Source organism: Adiantum capillus-veneris, chromosome 14 (assembly GCF_014529385.1).
Source record: "Adiantum capillus-veneris isolate H3 chromosome 14, ASM1452938v2, whole genome shotgun sequence".
Taxonomy (NCBI): Eukaryota; Viridiplantae; Streptophyta; class Polypodiopsida; order Polypodiales; family Pteridaceae; genus Adiantum; species Adiantum capillus-veneris.
This window is the reverse complement of record NC_140944.1, coordinates 95,762,966-95,773,666: the sequence shown is the minus strand read 5'-3', so window position 1 is coordinate 95,773,666 and position 10,701 is coordinate 95,762,966.

Below are 10,701 nucleotides of genomic sequence, written 5' to 3'. Positions count from 1 at the left end.
CTCTTTTGAGCACACATCCATGACTCAAGCAAACAAAAAAGGCCCGCAATGTTTTGATATTGAGAAAAATCATAATCCTAATTTGTTAGCTTGTAATTTAGGATTTCCAAATAATCTTAATGATGGTCTCCAACCTATAAATAGGCCCCTCTCCTTCTTGTAAAAAAACCTCCAATATCTCACATAGCACCCCAACACTCTATGCGTGAGGAGAGACTTAGGTGTAGCAACCACTTTGTGAGCTTCACTTTTGGTGTGAGAGAGGTTTTCAAGCTACATATTGCAAGTGAGAAAGCGTGAGTTCAAAATCTCAAAACCACTATTGTATATGTTCCTTCATCATCTATAAACTGAGGTTTGGTGCATCAAATGCGTCATTCGATATTCAAATTTTCGTCCTTCCACTTGTGCGATATGGTTTAGTGAATTCAAGGTGACTTGTGTATTTTGAGTTTCTATCATTTGATCTTGTTTTACAAAGTGTTTTAGTGTGTTTTCATTGCCAATTTTGTGTCTATTGTAAGAGGGTATTGTGGTGAGAGGTCTCCCACACCCTAAGACAGTGTGTGTGTGTGTTGGCAATGTTTAGCATTCACTAAGCATTGAGTGAGTTTTGTACAAGCTCTATGATAGCATCAGAAAGTCACAAATAAGGTATTTACACAAGATCCATTCCTCTCTCTCTCCCCTTTGCTCTAGCTCTCTCTAGTCCATTTTGTGTGTGTCTTGGTATGAGGTTGCTTGTGTGTGTTTTGTGGTGCATCTTCTTGGTTTGTGACAAAATCTCTCTTGTGTCCTAGTTCGCATACCATAACTAGGTGGTGCCCCTATCTTGTTTGGGTTTGGCTGTGGGTTTTTTTGTTGTGTTGTGCTTGTGGTTGCCCCAGCCCCAATTGAGCAGCATGAGAGCCTTGAGGGGTGTTTAGAGTTCGCCTCTCTTGTTGCCCACCCCGGACCACCTCAATATCTATAACCTTTTATCTTTCTCATTGCGTTATTATGGTGAAAATTTATAATCATAATGTATCTATTCATTGTAGGATATATTTTGTTGAAGTCAGAAAGCATAATGCGAGGAAAAGAGTGGTCGTATGTGGAGGAAAAAGAGAGAGACAAAATAGTTTCATTTTTGGAATGCAAACATTGTGGGCATAAGTGGCACGGCAACACAACTCGCATCAAAGAACATTTATTCGGCACTAGTCCCAATGTGAAAGAATGTGGAGCACCACCTAACGACATATGGATCCATTTTTGCAGGGTATGTAAAGAAATGCAAACATGCAGGACTTCTTCCTAAGAGACAGAAGGGCATGACAGGTGCATCATTTGTCAACATAGAAGAAGTGAGTGTGGGTCAAGAAGACATGCGAGCTAACCAAGGACCTTCAATGGGAACAACCCGAACACCTCAAAGTCCTTACACTTTTCCAAATGGTGCCATGGGAGGGATAGATGCTAGTCCTGGGACATCAAGCAGAGCCGGTATGCCTGGGACTCTACATGAAGCATTCACTCAACAGGACATGCTCAAATTGCATCTAAAGTAAACACATGCCTTCATGGCTTGTGGAATCTCATTCAATGTCATAAGAAATCCTTTTTTCAAAGAGGCCCTAATGTCAAATGCAAAAAAAGGATTCATCTATCTTGATTATAATAAAATGCGAACAGAGTATGTTGCCAAATTCAAGAGCAGTACAAAAGCGATTCTCAGGAGAACAGTGCTTGACTTTGTTTCAGTGTTTGGTTGTAACATAGCCCTCGACGGATGGACCAGCTGTCAAAAAAAACCATTGATTAATATCATGGTAATTTGTCCCAAAGGTGCAATGTTTTTGGAAGCCATTGATACCTCATTGAAAGAGAAGATGTCTCTCTACTTGACAAAGGTATATGAGCGAGCTATTGCTCGACTGGGTGAATCGAAGAATGTACCAGATATTGTTACAGATAATGCTTCAAACTACAAAGGAGTGGGTTTAGCCATTATGGAGAAGTACTAAGAAATTACATGGATTGGATGTGCAGCTCACACCCTGAATTTACTTCTAAGGGATATGGGCAGATTATCATTCATAAAACAGGTTCTTATTGACGCCAATCACATAGTCAAGTTTATACGTGAACATTAGTTTACCTATGCTTTATTTCGCTCCAGGTCTTCAAAAAAATCACTTCAAATCTTCTGTGCCACACGGTTTGCTACATCATACTATGTTTTGAATAATTTCATTGAAGTGCGAGCGGCTCTTACAAAAACCATTGCAAATCGCCGTTGGGAGGCTTGGCTCAGCAAGTATCCAAGTTATCGTGAAGCAGCTCAAAAATGTGTGTCCTTGGTGCAATCTCCTATCTTTTGGCGGAACATTGACAAACTTGTTGGGGTTAGTAAGCCCTATGTGGAACTACTAAGGGTTTTCGACACAGATAAGTTTGTCATTGGTGAGGTTTATTGGATCATGTCTGAGGTGTTGCGTCAAACCAAAGAATACGTACAACCACTATAATGCAAGAGAGAGATCACAAATCGTGCATCTTCTGGAAAAGCAATGCCGTAATGCACACACCATTGCATAGTGCTGCATTTGTCTTGGATCCAAAGTTCCAGATGAACGGACAAGCCTCCAACAAGGAGGTGATGAGAGACTTTAGAAACGTCTACTCGCTGTTGTTGCCAGGCGACGATGGCATGGATGCATTCCAACAGAGGGTGGATTATGCCAATAGGGAAGGAACTTTCGAAGAGCCCTTGGGTTCTTAATAGCGTTAAAAATATTTCAGGCCTAGTATGGTGGAAAGAATACGGAGGAGACGTAGTTAAGTTACAACACATGGCGACCAGGGTACTTTCGATCGCGGAATCCAGTGGTAGTTGTGAGCGCAATTGGTCTTCTTATGACTTTGTGCACTCAAAGAGCAAAAATTTCTTAAGTCCTGCTCGTGCCACAGACCTTGTGTGTGTCTTTTGTAACATGTGTCTCCTTCATCACCCACAAAGATAGCCAAACGTGCGACCAAGGTACACTTTGGAGTGCTTCAAACTCATGGAGTTGTGGCGTAATAGATATGTAGCGACGATGAGATGGAGTGGGAAGTGGCTAAGAATGTTCAGACAATGAAGAGGTTGATGACCTGGTGCCTGTGATAGATAGCAAAATGTAAACATCTTTTCATGATAATGTATCTCATGTTTTCTCATTGTAGCTCCCTATTGAGCTATATATCACACTTTTTTTATTTAGTAGCAACAAAGTAAAGTATGGAAGAGAATTCGCATAAACAGACATTGCTTGACTCTCAACAAATTCATCGATTAGCAACTCTAAAACAAATTCATTGCCATAAACAAAGAGAGAATACAATGCGTCTCAATAGTATGAGGTAGAGAGTGTGAGCTGTGTGAAAATGAGCGAGCTCCAAAAAATCTAGCGTATCGACTGATACTATACCGATCGATAAACTATCGACGATCAATAGTTTATCAAATGATAGTTTATAAATTATTCAAAAATCCACGTAATTTATAATAATACACGAGTAATGACGAGTTATTCGATATAAATTGCATTATTCGATCGAATAAATGCAACGCAGGTTGGTGGTAGCACACGCAAGGCAAGTCCCTCTTTGAGGTTGTTGATGCAATTGAAAGATGGTTTGCTACCAATATCATCATCGCGCACTACAAGATGTGCTTAATAGTAGCGACGTTCGTAGTGCGACGCTCAAAAATGAAAAAGCACGGCGTCGCTATAGGCGTCGCTATGTTACTTGTAACATAGCGACGCTCATAGCGACACCTATAGCGATGTCGCCAAGGCTAAAAAAAATAACCGAGAGCGTCCGAAAACTCAGATCTCAGATCTGAGTTTTCGACGCGCGCTCAAGCAAGCAAGGTAACGCTCTCCCTCTCTCTCTCTCTTTCTTATCCACACACACACACACACACGAGGAGAGGAAGGAGAGCCAGGTATACTCCTTCCCTCTCCTCACTCTCATGTTTCCTTCCCCTCTTTCTCTCTCCCTCTCTATCTCTCTCTCTCTCTCTCTCTCTCTCTCTCTCTCACACACACACACACACACACACACACACACGAGGAGAGGAAAGAGAGCCATGTATGCTCCTTCCCTCTCCTCACTCTCATGGTCCCTTCCCCTCTTTGTCTCTCCCTCTCTCTCTCTCTCTCTCTCTCTCTCTCTCTCTCTCTCTCTCACACACACACACACACACACACACACACACATTGTGTTTTTGAGAGAGAGAGAGAGAGATAGAACGAGAGAGAGCACAAGCATAAACAAAAAACGCACACACACATGCATAAACAAATAAAGCACACACACATTGAGAGAGGAAAAGAGAGAGAGAGAGAGAGAGCATGCATAAACCAAAAACGTGCACACACACATGCATAATCAAAGAATGCACACACACATTGAGAGAGGAAAAGAGAGAGAGAGAGAGAGAGAGAGAGAGAGAGAGATATAAAACAAAAAGAGAGAGAGAGAGAGAGAGAGAGAGAGAGAGAAAAGAAGAAGAAGAAGAGAGTCTTAACATCGTAGGAAACTATCCCAAGAGACCTTAAAGATCTAGTCAACAGGAGTTGAACTCAAGACATGTTATTCATACGGGAAATGGCATAACCAATCTATCACACTTCGGTGATAGAAAAGTTATACCATTTTTCTCCTTTTTTTATTGGTGTGCACACACACCCACACACACACCCGAGAAGAAGAGAGTTTAATTTAACGTCGTAGGAAACTAATTAAAGAGACCTAAAAATCTAGCCGACGAGGAGTTGAACTCAAGACTTGTTATTCAAGAGGAAAACGGCATAACCAATCTACCACACTTGGGTGATAGAAAGGTTATACCATTTTTCTCTTTTTATTGGCACACACACACCCACACACATACACACACAAGAAGAAGAGATTTTTAACGTCGTAGGAAACTATCCCAAAAGACGTTAAAGATTAGATTAGATGTAGACTTACGTTAAATTAGATTTAGGTTTACTTAAGTTAAATTGAATTAGATTTAGGTTTATTTTTAGTTAGATTTACGTTTGATTAGATTTAGCTTTATTTACGTTAGATTTAGATTTAGGTTATATTAGATTAGATTTATGTTTATTAATTTAGGTTTATTTATGTTATATTAGATTAGATTTAGGTTATTTACCTATTATTGAAGAGAAAAAAGGGCATAACCAATCTACCACACTTGGGTGATAGAAAGGTTATACCATTTTTCTCTTTTTATTGGCACACACACACCCACACACACACACACCCACACATACACAAGAAGAAGAGAGTTTTAACGTCGTAGGAAACTATCCCAAAAGACGTTAAACATTAGGTTAGATATAGACTTACGTTAAATTAGATTCAGGTTTATTTAAGTTAAATTAGATTAGATTTAGATTTATTTTTAGTTAGATTTACGTTTGATTAGATTTAGGTTTATTTACGTTAGATTTAGATTTACGCTATATTAGATTAGATTTAGGTTTATTTACGTTATATTAGATTAGATTTAGGTTATTTACCTATTATTGAAGAGGGAATTGGCATAACCAATCTACCACACTTGGGTGATAGAAAGGTTATACCATTTTCTTCTTTTTATCGTTTAAGATAAGGTTAGAAGAAATGGTGAGAAAATTTCCTGCGCTCACAGCCTCGACAGTCCATGCGGACCAGCAATTCCACCTGCATGTTCGACTGCTGCTACCATAAAATAAGCCGTCATGTTTAGCTAATGGAAGAGCAAATTGAGCCTACACAGAAATTAGTGATGCAAGATGACGATTCCAAGGGTCACACACACACACACCACATCCCATCAAATCTAGATTAAGAATTAAGTGCCTTGAGCAGACATCAGCTACATTGCAAGAATGGCGTACCTGCATGCTACAAACAAAGATCTACTATGAAAAGATGTTAAGATGCTGTGAAATGCTACAGCTAGAGAAGAGGCAAAGGGGTTTTGTCCACTACATGCAATATCATGTAGACGTGGGTGTGTAGATTTCTTGTACCCACAAATATAGGCATTGACCAATAAAGACGAGATTATAACCTGGTGGTTCTGATCTCCGTGCACCTCTAGACCGAGGTGTGTGGGGATTGGACATGACTAGAGAATGTGAGGTAGTTTATAGTGTGAACAAAGAGAGAGAGAGAGAGAGAGAGAGAGAGAGAGAGAGAGAGAGAGAGATAAAAGACGAAGAATGCAGATAGAAGATTAAATTTTTTGTCCAGGTTATAAGATTTTTACCCTCATTATGAGTAGTGACGAGGATGTGGGGCCGTCCAACCGAAACACCTATCTCTCAACGAGGATCTTATGTCCTTGTAACCATTGCAAGCATGATGTGCGACGGACAAGACACGTTTCTTTGTAGCACGTTCGTGAATTTGGCGAGTTAATCCATCTATTATAGATCCAGTTGTTGCAATTATAACTCGTCGGACTCTGACGCTAGCCAACAAACAGCATTCTTGCAACCCAATAGACGTGTTCGCAGGCGCTTTGGTAAAGCAGCATATGTGAGGCCACAAGATGTAGCCTCTGACAACTCGGGGGATGATCATGCATACCACATTTCCAACGAGGCAATGTTTGAGCCCGAGATTGATGAAATGATCGAGACGATCATGGATTCAGAAAGGCTTGTCTATGATGATATGAAAAGTGAAGCCGATACGCCATTGTATAATGGAGCACGTGTGTCTAGATTGAAAGAGCTCCTGGTTCTTCTCAACATGCAGACAAAGTTTGGACGGAGTGACACTAGCGTCACAGCGCTTTTTAGGTGATCTATTACAATTAGTTTACTTTAATAAAACTCTAAATGTATAATGATCTGATAGATTTTTACACAATTGTACCGTATTTTTATGTTGTGTAGATTGCTCAAAGAGCACATACTACCAACTGATAATGTGATGCCAGATTCCCGAGAGGAAGTAAGAAAGATTTTGCGAAATTTGGGGATGGATTACAATTTTATCCATGCTTGTCCTAATGACTGCATTCTTTTCAGAGGGAAATGCATAGACATGGAGAAGTGTCTGAAATGTGATTCCGAAAGATATCGAGTAGATCTCCATGGAACAAAAATTCCGCAAAAGGTTTTGTGAAATTTTTCTCTGCTTCCTCGCATCAAGCATTTCTTCAAATGTAAGTCCATGGCCGCCCTAGCATCATGGCATGAGGAGAATAAATCTTCGGATGGTGTGCTACGAATTTCTGCAGATTGTGCAGCCTGGAAACATATAGATGAAACATGGTCGGATTTTTCCAAGGAAGCTCGAAATTTGCGATTGGGCCTGGCTATGGATGGCGTAAATCCATTTGGTCAAAGATCAACATCTTACAGTGTATGGTCCATTGTCATCGTCAACTACAACATTCCCCCGTGGTTGACTACGAAGAAGGGGCACCTATGGCTAAGCTTGATTGTGCCGGGGCGATATAAAGTGAAGAATATGGATGTATATCTTCGTCCATTGGAAGAGCTACAACAATTGTGGATTGGCATAGAAGTGGTGGATATGAGCCGACACACAGGTCAACGAAATGCTTTGATCGGAGGCATTCTAATGTGGACCATGCATGAATATCCCGGACTAACAGAATGCTCAGGTGATCTATTTACACTCCTCACTCAGACACTGTAAATCTTGGTTTTTCTCAAGCTGATCTATTATCATGTGTATACATACAGGGCTTCAAACAAGCGGATATAGAGCATGTGTCACCTGTGGACCTAGACTGAATGCACGTAGGGCGCCCTCACTGAGGAAGCAAATCTACGAAGGTCATCAAGCGTATCTTCTAGAGAATCATGTGTTACGTGACGGCTTTTTGGGAAGAGAGTCACCGAGGATGTCTGCACAAGCATGGTTAGAGCAGAAGGAGATGTGTGATGACGGATTGCTCCCAGGGATGAAGAGACTATCTCTATGGTACAAGTTAATATACTGGCCCCGACTCATGATCAATCACTTGCTCGATCCAATGCACATATTCAAGAATGTGGGTAATCTACTATGGGACCATCTGACCGGCAAGAAAGATACTTTGGGAGCCAGAGTTGACCTTATAAATGTGGATCATATGGAGCAATATTGGCCGCAAACAGTGTCCGATCGATCGATAAAACTCCCTAAAGCACCATGGATTTTCACAGGAGCCCAAGAACGCAAAGTAAAAGAGGCCATTCGATCTTTACGGACCCCCACTGGCGTAATGCACTCGCTTCGAACGTGTTTTACTAAAGAAGGAAAGCTTACCGGTTTGAAGTCACATGACTGGCATAAAATGTGTCAGGTATGTTCATAGTGGAGTATATCATAGTGAGAATTGTGTAACAAATTCGTGTGTGGACTTTAATATCATTGTTGCACGTGTTTTGCAATTTATTTTATCTGTTTCCATTGAGGGATGTTTGTCTCTTGACGTCCGTAACACAATCTACAAACTTGCGAAGTTGGTGCAATGGATCTCACAAAAGGAGATCAACGTAGACTCCATACCATTCACCAAACTAAACGCTGCGGAGGTTGTGTGCATGTTTGAGAAACATTTTCCTACTACCATGCTAACCATTCAGGTGCATCTTCTTGTTCACATAGTTGATGAGGTGGAAATAGCTGGCACAGTACATTCCAGATGGATGTTCTTTTTAGAACGTTTCATGAAAACGCTCAAGGGATATGTGCATCAGAAGGCACGTCCGGAGGGTAGCATGGCAGAAGGTTGGCTGGTATCAAAGTCCTTAGTGTACATTGGAGAGTGGCTAGACGGATTTGATAAATCCCGGGACACGCTATGGCGAACCATAGATGATGAGCGCATATTTGGAATTGTCATGTGCAATCTCGGTGTTGAGAAGAAGATGACGGAAGATCTAGAGGCTAAAATCAACCGATTTTGCATGCTTCACAATCCAGTCATGCAGAAACGGATTTCACAATATGAGTATGCAAAGCAAGAGCGACAAAGAGCAAGAATCAAGTGGAGACGGGGAAGACGACCACCGATGCACTATCCGATGGGTCTGGAGAGCCTACCAACATTCATGAGCTTAAGATGGTTGCACAACCAATTGAAAAGCACACAACAGTGCGGTGAAGAAGTGATTGAGGAAGAGTGGGAGTACTCTAGGGGTTGCATGACCAAGGTAAGTTTGCAATGTACGACTAGTAACTTTCTAGATGTTTGAACGGCCACTCATAATCATTGTTGGTTGTAGTATAAGTCATACACAACAGCATGGTGTAAAGGTCGACATTTTAGGGTGGAACAGATGGACAAAAAACGTTTTACTCAAGATTGTAGAATCATGGCAAAATTTGAATAGTCTAGTCGACGACGGTCCTCTGATGCAGATCCTGTGGTGGCGGAACTCACTTACTTCGGCACGCTACAAGAGATGTTGAAGATCGATTATAGAGGATTTTTTGTCGACTTGTTCGACGTGCAATGGTTCAAGATAATCATGGAGGGTCGCAATGCTACTATGTGTACAGGAGAGTCTGGTTTTCTTGAGGTGGATTCAACTAAGAAATGGACTGACCTAAGAGACACTTTCGTACTACCCGAGCATTGTGAACAAGTAAGTATGTAAATAGTTAAAGTCCCATTTTAGAATTTATGTGCTTGGAAGCTCTCATGTAAGTTATGTGGCTCTCGCAGGTGATATTTCATCCTACAAAGTATGCATCAAACTGGTTGTACGTCATAGAAGTAGCCCCTTGTAGTGCATGGACGCATGAAGGCTACCATGTGCCAATCACAGCGGCATCAATGGAGGAGATCGGAGAAGATGCTCAGTCAGAAGCCGTGAAGGTGGTGCCATACGAACATCAAGCTGCTACTCTCTATGGGGTGCATGTAGAGGACCTACAAAATGAAACAGAGGACATCTGTTTAAACGGAGAGCTCTGTATAGATATAGGAAGTTATGCTGAGCTATGCGAGGATGAAAGAGAGATCTCTTAAAGCCATAAATATTTTATTTGAACAATTTTGCTCTGTTTTGTAAATTCAGAGTTATGCACTTGCCTCTTCCATCACTCAAGTTGAATAGAAGAAGAATGCTTTCTGTTGCTGCTAGCCTTTGAACATTCCAAAGCTACAAGCACATTCAAGTTCTTGTACGATTCTCCGACTCTTTAAGTATTTACATCATTGCGTCATTGTATTTAATGGTCTTTGCGTCCACTCCAGGTACGTATGCTCTAGGTATGTTCTCATAAGCAAAGACGACGAGCACCTCTCTCTCTCTCTCTCTCTCTCTCTCTCTCTCTCTCTCTCTCTCTCTCTCTCTATCTATCTATCTCTATCTACTTGTCCATGTTTTCTACTCCATTCATTCAATATTAAGTTTAAATGTTCGTGTGTTTAGTGCAGGTATGGATGATGAGGAGTTTCTTTCTTCTTTGTCACCCCAGCAGAGATAGTGGTACGTGGAGCGTCATCGCTCTGGCGCACCATCGCGTGTTCCTCCTCCATCCGCATCTCCCTCTATTTCGGAGTCCTCAGCCCACTCCGAAGCTTCGGTGTCAACGAGACGATCTTCACACTCGTTTAAGCACCGGCGCTCTAGTGGTGGCGGTGGCGGTGGCGGTTGTTGTGGGGGTGGCGCCACCGATGCTTCGACACCGCCTCGTGTT